Source organism: Juglans regia, chromosome 11 (genome assembly GCF_001411555.2).
Source record: "Juglans regia cultivar Chandler chromosome 11, Walnut 2.0, whole genome shotgun sequence".
NCBI classification, from domain to species: domain Eukaryota; kingdom Viridiplantae; phylum Streptophyta; class Magnoliopsida; order Fagales; family Juglandaceae; genus Juglans; species Juglans regia.
In genome coordinates, this window is record NC_049911.1 from 16,194,420 (window position 1) to 16,213,946 (window position 19,527).

Below are 19,527 nucleotides of genomic sequence, written 5' to 3' on the forward strand. Positions count from 1 at the left end.
TATGCTCGTACTTGTCTTTGAGGCCCCGTATCTCGTCGCTCATTCGTCTATGTACCTCACCAACGGCTTGTGACTCTCCCTCCATTTCTTAGCTTTACTCAGGCTGGCATCCTCCCCAAGTTTCGCGCTCGTTTTCCTTATCACTTGGCCCTCTCGTCTGAGGGCCTCAGTGTCTACCATCAGTTTCTTTATTAGTTCTTCCATCTCCGCCATTCTACCTTCCATTTTTGTGAGTGAGGATTGCTGCTCAAATGTGGGGTCCAGAATACAAATGGCATGCTATTGTTGTAAGGCCAAATAAGATTGGATCTCATAGACGGCACCAGCGGTTAGGACTTGTTAATGTGTACTGCCCATTGAAGGAGTTATCTTCAACCTACTACCTATAATAGGAGGGGAAGGTTGGCCGAAGCTGGGAAGCCTCCGATGTCAAAGTCATGAACTCTCATTCCGTTTTTCAAGGGTCTAGAGGCTGAGTATCGCTTTCCTGTCTTCTGTAGCTTTTTGCCTTTTTCACTGTGTCATGGGTTCACTTTTGCATCCTTCCTCATGAAACCCGTCTGTCACGATCATTCCCGCTTTTCATGGTGACGGTGGGATACAACATTTAATGCGGCCATCAATAACAGACATTGAGCCAGCTTAATGAGGAGAGGGGACGAGCTGCTAATTTAATCCCCTTCTCATGGTGGACGCTGTTTGGGCCCAATTTCTTCAGATCCTTCCAGTTTACTCTTTTCACAAATTGTGGGTAGGATAGTATGGGCTTGGCCCAAAATGTTAAGATCTCCCTTCCAAATTCCAATAACTATACACAATATTTACAGCGAAGGGTCAATGTTAGGGGTGTAAAAATTAACGAGAAAGTTGAAAAATGGGTCTGGACTGGCCCGGACAGGTGGAAATGGTCCGGTTTTGGACCTGTACGGTCTAAGACCGATTCCCTTAGTTCCAAAACCGGTCGGTACCGGTCCGGTTCCGGTTCTATGCTTTTTAGGACCAGAATGGACCGGTTTACTATATTATATATTTTAAATTAATTTTTTTAGTATTATATATAATAATATAAATTATAATTATATATAAGATAATGTTATTATAATTTATGACATAAAATTTTAATCTTAAACATGAAAATTGATTTGATCATATGCTTTAAACATAATATATATATATTAATAATATTTTATGGCCTAATAAATTCTCAACATATTTTTTTTATACATATATAATACATTATTATTACTAATATATATTAGTATATTAATTACATTTCTTTTTTAATTAATTAATATACTAATGCATATTAGTATAATAATTACATTTTATCCCCTAATACTAATACTATTAAAACTGAAGAGTCAGATCGAATTTATCGGTCTAAGAAGATAACTGATGTATAATTGGTTATTGAAAATGCAAAATCAATATATACCAATTTGATCCTAAATTTTATCCAAAATCAAACCGAACCTAATCGATTACTGCAAAGTATAGCATTTGATTCTTCCATCTCAAGCGATTCTTTTCTTATGCATATAATTTAAATGCAACCTTTTAACAAGGTGATATGACAATGATTATCCTTATGTGCACGTGGCACCATCTACTTTAAAAACGGACGAAGTTGACCGTGCACGTGGAAACATGAGTAATAACTTTCCTATAACATCTACTTAATTAATTATGCACTTTTAGCTGGCTCAAGTAAACCTTTCTTTCTAAGCTTCTCGTTAAGAAAGCTATGGCTCTTCCATTTTAGGAAAACAAGATTTTATAAAGGAATGATATACACAACTAATTTTTTTATAATTATCATGTTTTAAAATTAGAATATTTATATAAAGTGATATTAATTTTATAAGTTATTTTATAAAAATGTTTTTCATTGAAAATATAATTGTATAAATTATTTTAGAAATATTGTTTGTCCATAATTTTTTTTAATTAAATGAAATAGTTAATACAACTTAGGGCCCGTTATAATTAATTTATACTATATTTTAAGGGTGTGGTAATGAATAATGGTATGCTAAACTTGGTTTCTTTGGAGTTTGGAGCATGTAAGAGAGCTTTCCATGCCCATATACCCTATGCTCTAAAAATAGGAAACATAAATAATGGACGTTTGCAGACGAAAAAAAATAAGATAGGCCAGCTCTCCCATGGGCAGCATGTGGTCTTCATTTTCCGATCATCTTATAAAGATTTATCTGATTGTGAACTTGGATGTTAGACCGATGAATCAATAGAGGGACATAAGTGTGATGATTTGGAGAAAAGATGGGAAGTTTTTATATTTATTTTTTATTTTTTTGAAAAGAGAAAAATTAAAGTAAGGAAAATTCGTTGCAAGCTTAATGGAACGCAGTGTTTCATTAAAGGGAAAGTGAAATCTGCAACAAACAGCCCCCCTCCCAGTTGGCTCATATATATTCGCACTGAATCTCCCCTTGATAGTTGCTGCTTTCTCTTCCCATCAAGTGAAACCCATGCATTGCTTCTAGCATCCATGATCAATAAGCAAACTTTACTAGTGACATAAAACATAGAACATCAGTTCTTGTATCATACTCGAACAACTTTATGTGATGACAGAATGGTTTTAGACTCAAAATAATGTAGAAAGAGAGAAAATTTGGCATGAACTAGTACTTTCCTAGATACTTCTTTGAAGAACTAAAAGGCATTCAAAATATGACATCCCACTACTTCACTAATAGGAATTACAGTATGACAGAAGTCAATGTGAATACAAGTAGCAGAACCTGCTTTGGATATGAGTGCTGATGATCAATACTCGATAATTTATATTGGGCCGTGCTGATGTGAGTGTTGTATGCCCGAGAATTTTCCAAGCAATACAATTAAGCAGTTGAGGTTTTAATGCAAATTTTCAGCAGAAGTTTTTACAAATCTTCTTTTTCTGTTTTGTTGTTTGATTTTGTGTTTTTTTTTTTTTTTCAATGACAGGTTTATGAACTCAAGTTATAAGCTCTTCGGCCAAATTCGAAAGGTTTTGATTCGAGAATTTATGGACAGCCAATGGACTAGTTGAAATTGAACCATCCATCTTCACTAGAGACAATTGTGTCTAATCTTTTGAACTTTCCATCAAATATCTTTGTCATCCCAATTGCACTCGCAAAATCAGATTAAGGATCTCCAAAACCCAGGTTCAAAAGAGGTTGCCAAATTGCCACTCCTACTAGAATATCTCGAGGTCTCATTGCAAAAGAAGCCAAGGTTACATTTAAAGTTGAAGCCACTTTGACACGAAAAGCTAACTGTTTGTAGAAAAATCTTAGGTCTTCACCATCAAGGCCATTGACCATTTGTGCTTCTTCCTCCTTTTCACAACCACTCAAGTTTTTCTTATCAACAAGCCATTGCCAAAGTGATACGTGTGGGTTAGCATTCGAGGGAGCTTGGTGCACTGCATCTATCTACTTCTTCAATCACCATCAAAAGCCCATTTTTGTGGGGTCAATATGATGATCCAACACCCCAACATTTGTCATTGCTTTGTGACTTTGTCGATGGTGGAGGTGGTTGTTCCTTGGTGAGAAAGTTTTTAGTGCATATTTTGGTTAGAAAATTCATTGAAAAATTTTCATATTGTTTTTCTCAAAGAGTGTGATCGTGCTACATGTTGGAGAATTGATTGGTCGAGTTTCAACCACTGGAGTTCTAGGAGAAAAGCCAATGTTTCAAGATCGTCAGAGGTTTTGGCTGCTACTACGGTAGAAGACAAATGGGTCATTTTTCTGGTCAAGTAAGAGTGTCAATTGACGAAAGTTTTGTAATTGAGCTCTACTCATAATTGATTTTCAAATAATAAAATTGAATTTTCTGGGTTTGACTATATCGTAGGGTTTTACTTTTAAAGAATTCTTTAAAGGGTTTTCCTTCGATGCCAATCTTGGTGTCATGCAATTTATTTTATGTTATTATTTAATTATTAAATATTGCATGATTAACAATTAACCAATTTATTGAGTGAATTGATAGATATTTCTACTGCATTATAATACAAGGCTACTTGAGTAATTTCACAGACCTAAAACTGACAACATCAAGAATCCAACAAGAACCAATTTGAATTCTAGCCAGAGTGGCTAATAAAACTGTATTATGTTTGTATTTTCTAGCAAGAGCGAGACAGAGCCATCAAGATCTCAAGCAAGCAAAAAACTCTTTATCACAAATCCAACAAGTTACCAGCATAATAATTGGACTGGGGATATATTACTGTAAATCAGAATCTAAAATAAAGTTATGAAATCTACCATCTAAATAGAATTATCGAGCACATAGTTAATTGATACTCGGAACAACTGAGGTGTCGTACCTGTAATATGACAGCTAAAACGAAATTTATGTATGAGAAAAAAGAAGTGACGCAATCTTTTTTTCCCCCAAGGCACCACTAGATAAGCATATTTCATTTGACCCCTTGCAAAATATTTGAAAACCCAAAACACTTAGCAATACCAATTATAAAATATCTCTCTCTCCGTAACAATTCCTTGTGAAACGTAAATTAATTGTTTTAATGAAAAAAAGAGAGAAAAGATAGAAATAAGAATCTTTCGTTTTCTTTCTGGATGATTTTTGCAGAGCATCACTGTTCCTTACATATAGCTGGCATATTCCAACGGTATTGTTCCTATCAAGCAGCTGGCATATTCTTTACTTAGACGTAAACAAGACCATTAATGTGCATCAATTGTCCAAGTCAACTGATCTGAAATTTTCTTCCGTCTTGTTTACGTCTTCTAGGCTGACATTAACATCAACCCATGATCAAGCTGGCCTGATTCTCACTAATGGTGATGTTTGTTAAATTGTTTGATAGTTTGGAAAGCAAGGGAGCCTCTTTCCTATATATATATATCTCTAGCTAGCCTGTTAGTGCTAGCTTTTGTCATAATTCTCCAAGTCATCTCCAAATTACTATCTAGCAAGCATTTCTGTAAACAAGTATTGTTTTTTTCAAGTGTCCAATGGTTTCCCTAAGCACTCAAAAAGCCTCATCATCAGTACCACCGTCTTCTTACAATTCTCCAAGACCTCGATGGATACATGATGTTTTCCTCAATTTCCATGGCGAAGACACCCGCAAGAGTTTTACAGACCATTTATACACTGCTTTAGAAAAGAAAGGCATTATCGCCTTTAAAGACGACGAAAAACTTGAGCGAGGAAAGTACATTTCTCAAGAGCTCTTGAAAGCAATACGTGAATCCATGTATGCCATCCCCATTATCTCAAAAAACTATGCTTCCTCAAGATGGTGCTTGACTGAACTTGCCCAGATTGTCGAATGCATGAGAGAGACGGGTTTGACAGTTTTGCCTGTTTTCTACCATGTTGATCCCTCTGAGTTACGAAACCAAACTGGGGCTTTTGCAGAAGCTTTTGCTAGGCATGAAGAAGACCCTAATATTGATATGGAGAAGATGCAAACGTGGAGAGTTGCTTTGAAAGAAGTCGGCAACATATCTGGATGGCATTTTCATCTTAGGTAACATTTTTTCTTTTATTCTTATAGCGAGAGCATGCATGGATATGTTGGAGATTCTCAAATTTGTACCCCCATAAAATTGGATTCCGGCCGGTTGTACCAATCAAATTTAATTGGATCCATATAAATACACATGTTAGACTCGTGTTGATCAGTTAGCGATCCAGCTCATGTGACAAAAATGATAAATTCTTGATGTGAAATCTAATCCCTTTAATTAAATAAATTTAACAATTGATCGTTATGATCTATTAATTTTTTGTTAGAGAAGTGCTACTGCCACGATTAGGTTTGGATACAAAAAACATTTCATCTCAATCTCATCTAGATCATTACAAATATCTCAAATTTTCATACCCAGTATAATAAATAATTTAACTTTTTTAAATCTCAAAAGAATAATAATATTAAAAAATAATATTCTAACAGTATTTTATTCAACTTTCAACTTTCATCTCAACTCATCTCATCTCAACGCACTATCCAAACCTCCCGTAGGAGATTTCAAAAAACTAAATTTATAAATTGATATGACTTTATGTGGTACGCAAATTTGTACGTCAGATTGAATATTTGATGATCTATTTAATGTTTCCAGATCAATATTTGTTTGGCTGCTTTTGGTTGTGGATAACAACAAATTTAGGGAAACGATGAGGGAGATCTGGCTACCCATTCAACTGGTGCTTGCCCCCTAATATTAATCGTTTCATCTTCGACCATTGGCCATTTAGCTATTGCCATCACCCAATTTTCCCTCCTTGTTGGATTTTTTTAAAATATGTATATTTATCTGACTATTAATTGTATCATCACTCATGGCTCCTCCTCTCTAAGGACTGACAACCGTCTTAATTTTCATCCATATCTATTCCTCTAAAAGCCAGCATGCATTTTATGGCTTCCCTTCATCCTCAGAGCTACAACTTCCTTCCTCTGGCTTTATTATATGCATCTGTTACTTTTGACTACATATCATTACATTGCTCCCTAAGTCGATTCCCTTGTACTTTACTATCAATTGTATGAAACTACATCATGCAACCTTGTCCCTTTGGATTTAGCATCAACAACAACTCCCAGATCATCAACATACCAAGAAACCCCGATTCCTTATCAAAACCTACAATTCTCCTATGGATTCTAATTTAGAAAAAACACCCAAACTCTCCTAATTCTCACAAAAAAATAATGGAAATGTAAGGGTCAAAAGTTCAACATTATTAGGGTGGTATAATTTTGTAGATATGTGAGCGGTACTCTAATTTTATCGATAACCCTTATTTATGGTAGGGTAATACCATATACAAAGGGAGCATCGAGGTTACAACTAAAATCCCAAAACCATGCACCTTATAATGTGCTATATTGCACATTAATACATTATCATACATTTGGCTCTTGAAAGGCTATCACTGTCTCATAATAATTAATTATCTTATCATTTTTCCCAGGCATGAATCAACAATTGTCCAAGAAATCATTAAAAGGATACTTCAAGGATTAAGTCGTAACTTTTCAACTCTTTCCAAGGACCTTGTTGGAATAGAATCTCGTGTGGAGGAAATGATGAACATACTTGGTATTGGATTGGATGATGTTCGCTTTATAGGAATTCATGGCATGGCTGGAGTGGGTAAGACAACTTTGGCAGAAGTCATTTATGATAGAATATCTTACCAATTTGAAGCAAGCAGCTTTATTGCCTGTATTAGAGAAGAAACTAGAAATCGTGGTTTAGTTTCTTTACAAAAACAACTTCTTTCTAAGATCTTCATGGAAAGGGCAATAAATATATGGGACGATCGTGAGGGAATGAATATGATACGGAATAGACTATGTTATAAAAAAGTATTTTTAGTCCTTGATGATGTGGACAGAGAAGAACATCTAACAGCATTAGCAGGGAGCCATGATTGGTTTGGTCCAGGGAGTAGAATCATTTTAACGAGCAAAGATAATCATTTATTGAAAAGACATGGAGTGAATGATATCTATAAGGTTAATGAGTTGAATAATGATGAAGCATTGTAGCTCTTTAGTTTGGCAGCTTTCAAGAAACCCTATCCTGAAGAAAATTATGTGGATTTATCCAAAGGCTTTGTGAAATATGCTCAAGGCCTTCCTTTAGCTCTCAAAGTTTTAGGGTCCTCCTTGTTTGGTAGAGGAACAAATGCATGGAAAGGTGCTTGGGATCAACTGAAAGTAAAGCCTAATAAATGAATTTTAGATATACTTCAAGTAGGTTTTGATGGATTGGAGGATTTGCAAAAGAAGTTGTTTTTAGATATTGCTTGTTTTTTCAATGGAGAGGTTTTAGATAACATTTTAATGGATATATTAGAAAGTTTTGGTTACTATCCATACCTCAATATTGATATTCTCATGGAGAAATGTCTTATAACCATCTCATCTAAAAGGTTGAGGATGCATGATTTGCTACAAAAAATGGGAGAAGAAATAATTTATTATGAATCCCCCGAAGAGCCTGGCCGGCGTAGTAGATTATGGCATTATAAGGATGTTCTTCACGTGTTGACGAATAATACTATAAGTGGATTAATCCAGATATAAATCATGTATAGTGTATTTTCGTTCTAATTCTTAAGTGTTTTGCAAATATTTCTCACACAATTTTATTGTTCTTGGTTTTTAGGGGACTGACGTGATTGAAGGTATAGTGCTAAACTTACCTAATCAAAATGAGGAACGATTCAGTGTTAGAGCCTTCTCAAAGATGAAGAAATTGAGAATTCTTAAAATTCGGAATACAAGTTTTGTCAACATGAGTTTTTCTAATCTCCGTGATAAGTTATTCAATCTGCATTGGCACAGCGACCCTTTAAGATTCATGCCAACACATGGGTTACGGGTACTAGAATGGTCTGGATATCCTTCAAAATCCTTGTCAAATAGCTTTCAAGCAGACAATCTTGGTGAACTTAGATTTCCATGCAGTCACATCAAGCAACTGTGGAAGGGAATTAGTGTAAGGTGTTTTCTTCTTATTCTTCTTTCTACTAATGGTACTAAGCTTGTTAATGCTTTTTTTTTTTTTGTTCAATATGTATTGTTTTATAACAGAGTTTTGGAAGTTTGAAACGCTTGGATCTTAGCAGCTCTCAAAACTTGTTGAAGACACCAGACTTCACCGGAGTCCCAAGTCTTGAGACACTAGACCTTGAAGGTTGTACAAGTTTATCTAAGGTCCACAAATCTATTGGTGTTCTCAAACAGCTTAGACGATTGAATCTACATGCTTGCAAACGCCTTAAAAGCTTTCCAAATGAGATTAGCTTGGAGTCTCTTGAACATTTTTATCTTTCTGATTGTTCAAGATTTGAGAAGTTCCCAAACATTGTGGGAAACATGACTTCATTGCGGTTACTTTATTTGGATGGTACTGCCATAAAGGAACTACCCCCATCATTTAAGAGTTTATGCAGCCTTTCCATATTGTCTTTACATAATTGCAAAAAGCTCTTAAAGTTTCCGAGCGTTATTTGTAGTTTGTCATCTCTTAAAATTCTGGATGTATCTGATTGCCTAGCACTTGGTGGAATTCAAGACATGAATCGTGAGGGGTATCTGGAACAATTGTATGAAGGTGGAACTGCTATCAAACTCACTAAGTTTTTTGCAGTGCCAGAGCTTGGCTCAAATGATGCTTGCTCTATGCAAGAAATGTTTATGACTAATGATGACTCTATTGGGGCCTTCTATATCGGTTTTGATGACAGAGTCTACTATATTAGAAGCTTGAATCATGAAGAAAGTAATTTGCAAACAAAGGGCTATGACGTTGTGAGTCTCTTTGATCTCTTCTTTTCTTTTTCTTTTTTTTTTGAAATGATACTGAATTTCATTGATAACAGAAGACATTACATCAAATCACTAATTACAGTGGATTAAATACATAATGGAATTTCTTCCAATGTATACTTGTCTTCTACAAAATCTAACCCAACTCATGCCAAAATATATGCTGCCATGTTTGTCAGTCTGCTTGTATGAATAATAGACTATGAACTGAGGGTTGTTAGTACTCCTTTGGCATTTGCAATTAGTAGACCAACTAAACTGAAATTTGTTTCAGCCTTGTTTGCCATCAAAACAACTTGCATAGCATTCCCCTCAAATACAACCTTGGACAGCCCCATCTATTTGGAAAAAATTGCAGCTAATAGAAAACCATAAGCTTCTACAATAAAAGAATCACAGTTTATTGATATGGGAGCTTGTAATATGCCAATCACCTGCCCTTGGGAATCTCTAGCAATCACTCCAATGCCAATCCTTTCTTCTGAATATTTTGTAGCATCATCCCAGTTTACTTTATGAACTCCCTCATTTGGTTTCTGCCATGATCTCTTCTTAAGATGTTTTGTGGGAGTGGTTATTTAATATACTCCAACTAACATCTTTCTGTTTTTTGTTTTTACTTCACGTGCAGGAAAATAATTGTTTAAATCCCAAGTTAATGTATGGCTCTTCCCTGGGAGCTGAAATTCCAGAGTGGTTCAACAATAGAAGTTTTGGTTCTCATGTAACACTTCAAATCCATCCAAACTTAGATAATAATAGTAAGTGGAAGGGATATTATCTTTTTACTTTTTATGAGGTTGATGATGAGGTAGAGAATTCAGATCCAAGGAATTTCCAGGGCAGTCATCCGGATGAAGGCCAGTTTGTTGAGTTTGTTTACCATTTCGAGACTAATGAAGGTCCTCTAAAAGAACCCTTAGTCCTTCGTGCCCCCAAAGATCACCCTTCTGTAGGGCTACTTGGGTTTGGGCTGTATCTACCAGTTGAGTGGTTTTTGGAGCAGTCAAATAATTTGGATAGATGGAGCTACATTGGAGCATCAGTTAAAACAAGTAGCTCAAACATGAAGGTGAAAGAGTGCGGGGCACGCCTTCTATATCAACATCCTCATTCTGAATTATATAATACTTTTTTCCCTCATATTGGTTCAAAATTAGAAATTAGGCATCATCTTTGTTGTTGCTTGGAAATGGGTAGTCGTATTGTTGTACCTTATCGTTTCTAAGGCATAGTAAGGAATTAAAATATGTGTGGTGGGTCAGTACTCTAGGCCAAGTTGTGTAAATGGATGCAATTCATGTATATATTGAGGCTTTCATCAATTATTAATGCTAGTTATTGGACAAGACGTTTGAGAATGTAGAAGTGTGAGATTTGCAGTGCTCTATACTAGATCTACATTAAGTATGAGATACAACTCTTCATTCAAGCTGTACAAAAGAGATCAACTTAGCAATTCCAGATTTAATTCAGGAGAAATTTCCCTTGGGTTAACATCGACCGACCTTAGCAGTGTTCCTTTACATTTTTTCCACAAATTTCTAATATAACAATATCGACCGCCCTCCTTAATATATATGTGTAAAAGAGTTTATAATATATTTTTAATATTACGTACAAAAGAAAAGTTTTAAAATTTTATAAAAATCTACCATATATCATTTACAATTCATTAGGGTTTCTTTTATTTTTTTTTTCAACCCCTATGATCTCAATCTTTTATCTATAAAAATGGTTTTTATGCTCTCCAATCACACATCACCACGTCGTGATTTCATTATACAATAAACTAAATCTATAAATCCAAAAATATGAGCCCTAAACTTTTATAAATTCTAATTTTATAATAATTCTTCTTATCATTCAGTACACCACACATCATATCTCTTTTATTTTATTTTTTTCTCCTTGTCATAAAAAGTATGTGATGTATGACTGATGAGAAGAACAACTTAATTAGTTTAGAAAAAATAAAATAAAGTAAAATATAAAATATATAAAATGTACTGTGTGAGATAATTTTTAGCATCTCTCCTAATTTTAATTTTAAGAGGCTTTGTAATCACTATTAGAACTGTCACACTTGGAGAGATCGTCCAAATCTCACGGCCATTCAAGCATATTAAAAGAAGAGCAGTGCTACTCTGCCACTCAAAGTAGCCCGCTACAACTTACCGCTGGGCCAATATCACATTTTTATTTTTTTTCAATTTTTTATTCATTTTTTTTATCATTTTAAAACATTTTTAAAAAATATGTAGAAAATATCAATACACTAATAGTCACTTCCTTAACTATTAAGTGAAGAAAAATATTTAAAATAAAATAAAATACCCGAGGTGTCAAAATGAGGGGGCAAATTGAGTAGGTGAAATAGCATTTTCCTTCAAAAAATTTCCATCTTTTTCCACCTTTAATATTTAGAAAGTTAGCAATCAATTTATCGGTCCCATCTAGATCAAAGTTGATTGGCCAATCATATTAAGATATTGTTATTTTATTTTAGGATAATGTTAGGTGACACCAAATGTGTTTCTCAAATATGCACACTAATGTAAATGATTTTTTTAAAGTATTTTTTAAACATCATTAATCACTAAGAAAAAATACAAATTCACTAATAATCATTTTCTTAATCACATCTCAAGAGCATACTTAGATTGAGATAAAACTACAGCTGGGAGTCTCAGTGACTTGAATGCCTAAAAAATAGTGTATGAGAGAACCAGATCTTTCATAGCAAACTATTGACCAAAAGTAGTAGTGAAGGCATTAAGATGTGAGGGGTTTGAACTAGTGAGAAGAATATTATCTACATATAATAGTAAAAAAATAGTGCCTAGAGATGAGTGATATATGAAAAGTGAAGGGTTAGCAGAGCTATACTGGAAACCATAGGCAAAAAGGAAAGTACTAAACTTATCAAACTAGACGAGAGGGATCTGTTTTAAGCCATATAAGGCCTTGTTTAACTTGCAAACATAAGAAGAAAACGTGGGATGGATAAAACCTGGAGATTGGCAAATAAACATGTCCTCTTGGAGATCACTATGGAGGAAGGCATTCTTGACATCGAGTTGGCGAATATCCCAATGGCGAACAAGGGAAATACTGAGAATGATCGGATGGTGCCGAGCTTGATTACAGGAGAGAACGTCTTTATATAATTGACACCATCAATTTGGTGGAAGCCCTTGAGAACAAGCCAAGCTTTCAACCAATTGAGAGTACTATCGGCATTGATTTTGATCTTGAAGACCCCCATTTGTAACCAATAACATCCATGTGAGGGGAATGAGGCACGAGTGTCCAAGTGTTGCTGTCTTGGAGAGCTTGGATCTCATCTTGCAGTGCTTTGGTCCAGCAGGCATGGTTAAGGGAGGAGCGTATTGTCTTTGGTTCCTTGGGAAGGTCAACAACAATGTCATAGTCGATGTACTTCAAGTTGGGTTTGCGGATCCCAGCCTAAGAGCAATTTACCATGTTGTGGCAAGGAGGATCTGAAACGAGTGAATCAATGGGCAGGAAAGGGAGAAGGTCATCATGTTGGGCACTTGGACACTTGACTTGGGGGTGAAGCCGGTGGAGACAACTCCATGGGAGTCAAAGATGGTATAGGGGTGGCGCCAATCATGGGTGACATGGAGTCAACTGGTGGAAGAGGTACTTGCACAGAAGAGACACTAGAGACAATTGTTGGGTTAGAAAGTGTAGAGTTTGGTGAATGCCAATCCATAAATGTTGATAAACTTTGGTCAGAAGAGTGGGAGGTGGAGATTCTCGGGCTGTTTGTAAAGGAAGGTGGATTCATAAAAAATATGTCAGGAGACGAAGGTTCAATGAGAGGTAGGGTGGTAGCATTTATACTCTTGGTGTTTGTCACTATAAAAATACATGGGAGAGCTTTTGGATGAAATTTGTTGTGCTTATTGTCCCAATTATATGGGTAGCATTTTGACCCCAAAGACCCGAAGAGATGTGTAGTCAGGATAATGACCATGAAGAAGGGAAAATGGTGAGTTAAGATCTAATGTAATGGAAGGAAGACGATTTATTAAGAAACCAGTAGTTGAAAAAACTTCGACCCAAAAACGTTTTGGAACACCACTTTGAAAAAGTAAGGTCATACCTAATTCACGAATTGTTCAATGTCGTCGTTCCATCAAGTCATTCTGTTCGGGGATATGAGGACATGATTATTGATGGAGAATACCTTGTTGTTGAAGGTGAAGATTGAGTTGTGTGTTGTTGAACTCACCACCACCATCGGTTTGAAAGATTTTGATAGTTTCATTGAATTGACGTTCAAGAAATTTTTCAAATAAAATAAAGACATTAAAAAATCAGATTTTTTTTTCATAAAAGAATAAACCACATATATTTAGAAAGCATCAACAAAACATGCATAATATTGAAATTTTCCAACAGATAAAACCAGGGCTAGTCTCCATAAATCACAATAAACTTCATCAAATACATTTAAACCAATAGAAGAAAAGGGTAGAAATGGAAGTTTGCTCATTTTGTCTAACTGAAAACTCTAACAAGGAGAGTTTTTTTTTTTTTTTTTGAGAACAGAAATAAAGCCATGAGAATGAAGAACACTAAGTGTAGATGCTTGGGGATGTCTCAACCGTTTTTGCCACACTTCCTTAGAAACAGTTCGAAATCGAGCGCAGAAGTGAGCTTCAAGTGGTAGGGACAGTACATATAAGTTACCATTTCGTTGTCCATTCAACAATGTGCGATTATTTGGCCTTTCCTTAATAGAGAAACCAACACCGTAAAATTCACAATTGTAAGGATAATCAGTTGTTAATTGGCTAATTGATAAAAAAAAAATTGCCTAATCAAGAACAAGTAAAATATCTTTTAATTTAGAGCATCCTCATCCGGTTGGCTATAAAATTTCCTAAATTTTAACTAAAATACATCATTCCTTAAACTTTATCCTAAATTTTACCTATCTTTAATAAACCTCCTACATCTCATTCTCTATATTTTCCCTATTCTATGAAAATAATTTTTTCCTATTCTTTCTTTATTATTTTTTTCTCACTTCCATTTATATTCTTAACTACTAACTCTTTTGTATTTTTCCTTTTGTTTTCAAAATACATTCTACTATATTTTGTAAACAGTTTATATGATTTTAATTTGGATACAATAGTACTTTTAAAATTAATACAGCATTACGAATAATAATTTTTTCTTAAATATGTGTGATTTCCAACGCAATGATATTTTTTAATATATTTTTGTCTGCATATATAACGGTAATATTTTATTTGTTTTGTGTAACGGTAACATTTTTTGTCCTTCATCCAACGTTTAATTATTTTCAGCCTTCCGCCAACAGTAACATTTGTTATCCTCTCTCTAACGGTAACATTTTGTTGGTCCTTTCCACAACGGTAACATTTTGTTAGTCCTTTTCACAACGATCACATTTTTTATCTTCTCTCCAATGGTAACTAAAGTAAGGCATGAATTTAATATTCATGTTAAATTGCATGAATTTAAGTAAGGCATAACTAAAGTAAGTCATATCTATTGGCATTTGGTGCCGCAAATGTCATTTTCCCTTATAATTTGGCGGAAAATTTAGGATTTTCATCCTAAACCATCAATTGCAATTCACAGCACAGAGCAATAAAATAGCATAGAGCAATGAAATAACACTAAACAATGGAACAACACATAACAACGGAACAACACTAAGCAATGAAACTGCACAACTGCATGGTCGCAGTGGAACATAACAGAGCAACGAAAGAGCAAAGAGCAATGAAACAACAAGTTGGCAATGAAACAACACAGAGCAATGAAACAATAGAAACCAATAAAATTGCACATAATAATGAAACAACATTGTCATAATGGAACAACAAAGACCAATGAAACAACACAGAGTAATGAAATAACACTAAGTAATGAAACAACACAGAGCAAATAAACATCACAACATAATGAAACTGCATAGAGCAATAAAACTGTACAAAGCAATTCACAACACAGTGCAATGAAATTGTACAGAGCAATGAAATAGCATAGAGCATTGGAATTGCACAGAGCAATGAAATAGCATGGTTGCACTCCGACAACACAGAGCAATGAAACAACACAGAGCAATGGAATAACACAGAGCAATGAAACAACACAGACCAATTCAACATCACAGAGCAATTGAACAGCACAAATCAATCCAATAGCTGGCGAAAATATCTAGAATTTTTTTCATAATTTGCAATATATAGATCAGTGGAAAATAGCCTCAAATCTAAGGATAGAAAATGGCAACCCCAGCACATGGAGGAAACAATTGCTCAGAAAAATCTAGGATTTTTTTCCCCAAATTGCAATTCACAAATCAATGAAAAATAGCCCCAAATCTACGCATAAAAAATGATTACCACAGCAATGGAGGAAATACATTGCAACAAAAATCTAAGCAAAGCATTTATTCGAAGGAGATCTGAAAACCCAAAGGAAATCTTGAGTTTTTTGTCAAAACGTTGAATCTGAAAATCTAGCAATGGAGGAACCTTATTCTCAGTGAAATGAGATAGAGAAGCTCGGTGCAAACAACCATGGAGGATCTCGAATGGATGAAAATCCAAAACGCCTTGAGGCTGAATCGTCATTGTGTGCGAATGAGAGGGTATAGGGTATAGGGATACTCACAACGATGAACCGATGAGAGGCTAACATCGATGGTAGGTGCGGTGCAATGGAGGGGCAAAAACAATGATGGCACCCAATGGTCGAAGGGAGGGAGACGTGAGAGCAAAGAATGGCAGCCAACGAAAAGAACAATTCGGAATGTACAGTGGATCCCCAGATCCACTATAGCATCCGAATTCTGCCACCCTATTTTAGGGATTAGGATGGGAGAGTTTGGGGTGAAAACCCTAAACTTTCCACCAAATTATAAGGGAAAAGGACATTTAGGCACTGAATGCGAATGTTCTTAGTCATAGAGTCTCCATTACAACTACTCATCCCTCTGGAGTCTCCCTACTCATTCCTCTAGAGTAACAGCAACACCATTAACTGCCATCGTTCTCACCCTTCCACTCAGAAACAAGCCACTCACCAACACACTTCAACATGGATATGGACTTTTTAATCCAACAAACGGAAGCAGTACTTTCCTGGCAGGATCTAAATCTGGAGCCAGCTCATGACTATGCAAAGGTAATCACATAACTTGCACTAGTGGGAAGAATAGTAGCAGCACGTCCATTAAACAAAATATGCAAGCTTCAAGGCAGCTTGGAACTTCATCAAAAAATTTCACATTGAATTGGCTACGTTTGGGTAGTGAGAATACCTGAGAAGTGTTGAGAATGTTTATGAATAATTATGAGTAGAGATTGGAGTGGGTTTGTGGGTCCCATTGAGAGTATTTTTAGTTGTTTGGATGTATGAAGTATGTTGAGTTGTTGACTTTTGAATAGATAGTTGAAAAAGGTGTGAGTCCTATCAATGATAGATTTTTTTTTTAACAATGATGATATGATAATTTTATTTATATATAACAGTGATAAATATTTTAGTATTTTATTTATTTTTTTATATATGATAGTGATAAATATTTTAGTAATTTTATTTATTTTTTACATATAATAGTGATAAACATTATAGTGATTTTATTTTTTGTTTATATATAATAGTGATAAATGTTATAGTGATTTTATTTATTTTTTATATATAATAGTGATAAATATTATAGTGATTTTCTTTATTTATTTTATATATAATAGTGATAAATATTATAGTGATTTTATTTTTTATTTATATATAATAGTGATAAATATTATAGTGATTTTATTATTATTTTTTTCTTTCCTCACTGACTCACTCACTCACTCTCTCTCTCTCTCTCTTTCTCTCTTCTCTGGCCCGATTCTCCCCGACTGAAATGGGTTTCACCCCTTTTCTTTGCACTTGCGCCTCCGTACACGGCAACCCAACCTCACCGCCACCACCAATGACTCCCCCTCATGCCGGCGACCAAGCCAGACACTACCGATCTCCCCCACGCGCAACTCTCTCTCCTTTGCAGTAACCAAACCGAAATGGGTTTCACCCATTTCTGTCCACTTGTGCCTCCGTACGCGGCCACCCAGGCCACCGCACCTCACCACCTCACACCGGCAGTCACCTCTCGCAGACCTAGCCACCACTAGCCTCCCTCTCCCTCTCCGTCGCACACTGGCATTCGCACCCAACACAGACTCTCAGCTCATAGTGAAACATAGTGGCAAGAGATGTTTGAAAACTACTTCAAACTCATTTAGAGGGAAGACTATTTTTATCCGTACGAGAGTTTCTCAGAATACCTAAGAGTAGTTAGACACCCAAACATAGCTAGAGGTCAACCTCTTCCTTTTCACTTTTTAAACTCCCCAAGACAGACAGAGGATACTCAACCAAGCTCCTTCAAAGGCCATTTACTCATACTAAAATTGTGGTCACCAGGTTCCACTTGGCAGGAGATAAGTCTAAATTCTTCTATGTTTCATGTGCAAATTCATGATCTTACTTTAGATCACATGACAATGGAAAACACAACAAAAATAGGTAATGTTATTGGGAAATTAGTAGAGGTAGATGTAGACCCACAATTTGGGATAGCCTGTAAAACATTTATACGAATGAAGGTTGAAATAGACATAACCAAGCCTCTCAAGCAAGGTTTTTGTCTCCCTATAGATTATAGCATAAACACTTGGGTATCATTCAAATATGAAAGACTATCAGATTCTTGTTATACTTGTGGGAGGCTGGGACACTCATAGATTTTCTGTAGATTTCTAAAAACCTTCCCCTTAGAGTTACCCTTTGGTTCTTGGCTCAGATCTGATACGTACAGTACAGGATCAAACCCACCACCACAGCAAAATCAAGCACCTTTTCACTTGAGAAAAGCATGGAAGGAAAATCGAGAAATACACAATTAATTTGCTTGAATGGAGAAAAGGGGAACACAAGCAGCAACAAAACACAAGAAGCTGAAAAATTGATGGGAGCAAAAAAAGGAAAAGGAAAAATTGATGAACTCCCTGAAGCTTCATCTCAAGGAACAACCCGATTAGAAGCACCCCCAAATTTATTGTTGAGCTCACATGCAGTAGAAACATTTTCGGTCAAAACCCATGGAATGCAATCTTACATTTCGGACCAAGCTCAAAATGCCGCTTCACTGAATCAACAAAAGGCGGTGAGAGTTTCTTCTAAAAACAAGGTTGGTTTAGATCATGGTTTTAGATGAAAGATGAAATTTGAAAAAAATATTGTTAGAATATTATTTTTTAATATTATAATTGTTTTGAGATTTGAAAAAGTTGAATTGTTTATTATAATTTGTGTGAAAATTTAAAAAAATTGCAATGATGAGATGAGTTAAAATGAAACACTTTCCGAATTCAAACGGAATTATTCTCCTGCAATGATTTCAACCAAAAAGCAAAAAGTGGTGGAACAAATCCAGACTAACCCACTTATGGCATTATTTGTGCCGATGCACAGAATATTGCACGGCGAATGGCTCCAAAAGAACATTGAACCAACAAGCAGACCTCTTCACGACGGAATGACCCATTCATGGCAGAGCGCTCCCTACACTCGTGCCAAGCCCAACTGCTTCGGCTTCCTCAAATGAAGTATTGTTCAAAGAAATAAATTCATCCACAGTTGGGAATAAGTCTTTATCAACAACTGCTAGGTTTCTCAATACGAAAATACAGTTAAGCCCATTGAACCCTCTCCCATCAAATACAGTGAAAGGAATTTCTGAAGTAATGGAGGACCTGCAGGGAAGGGGAGAAGATAAATCAGCTTTAATTCTATTAGGGTCAAGTGAGCCGTGGGTTCATTCATCTGCGAAACTTATCAATCAAGAGTTCTATCTCTACACTATTAATACCTTTTCATCAAAAAAAGAGACAAAACCACCTTTTCCTAAAAGAGGAAATTTCTCTGTAAAAGCCATGACAGAGGTGGTAAATATGGGAAATATTTTTTCTACAACTGGGAGCCACAAACCAACAGTCAACCTGCATGCTTCTCGGACGAGGACATCTACATCAGCAAAGAAAGTCAAAGCTCCAAGTGAATAGCAATAGCCAAGTCAAGACCAAAAAGCAAATCAAGATCTGGATATTCAATGT

General features: G+C 35.5%; 1 pseudogene; it reads left to right on the forward strand.

The window, feature by feature from the left end:
* Positions 1-4,881: 4,881 nt before the first annotated feature.
* LOC108993604 lies at positions 4,882-10,704 on the forward strand (annotated as a pseudogene).
* The last annotated feature ends 8,823 nt before the right edge of the window (positions 10,705-19,527 follow it).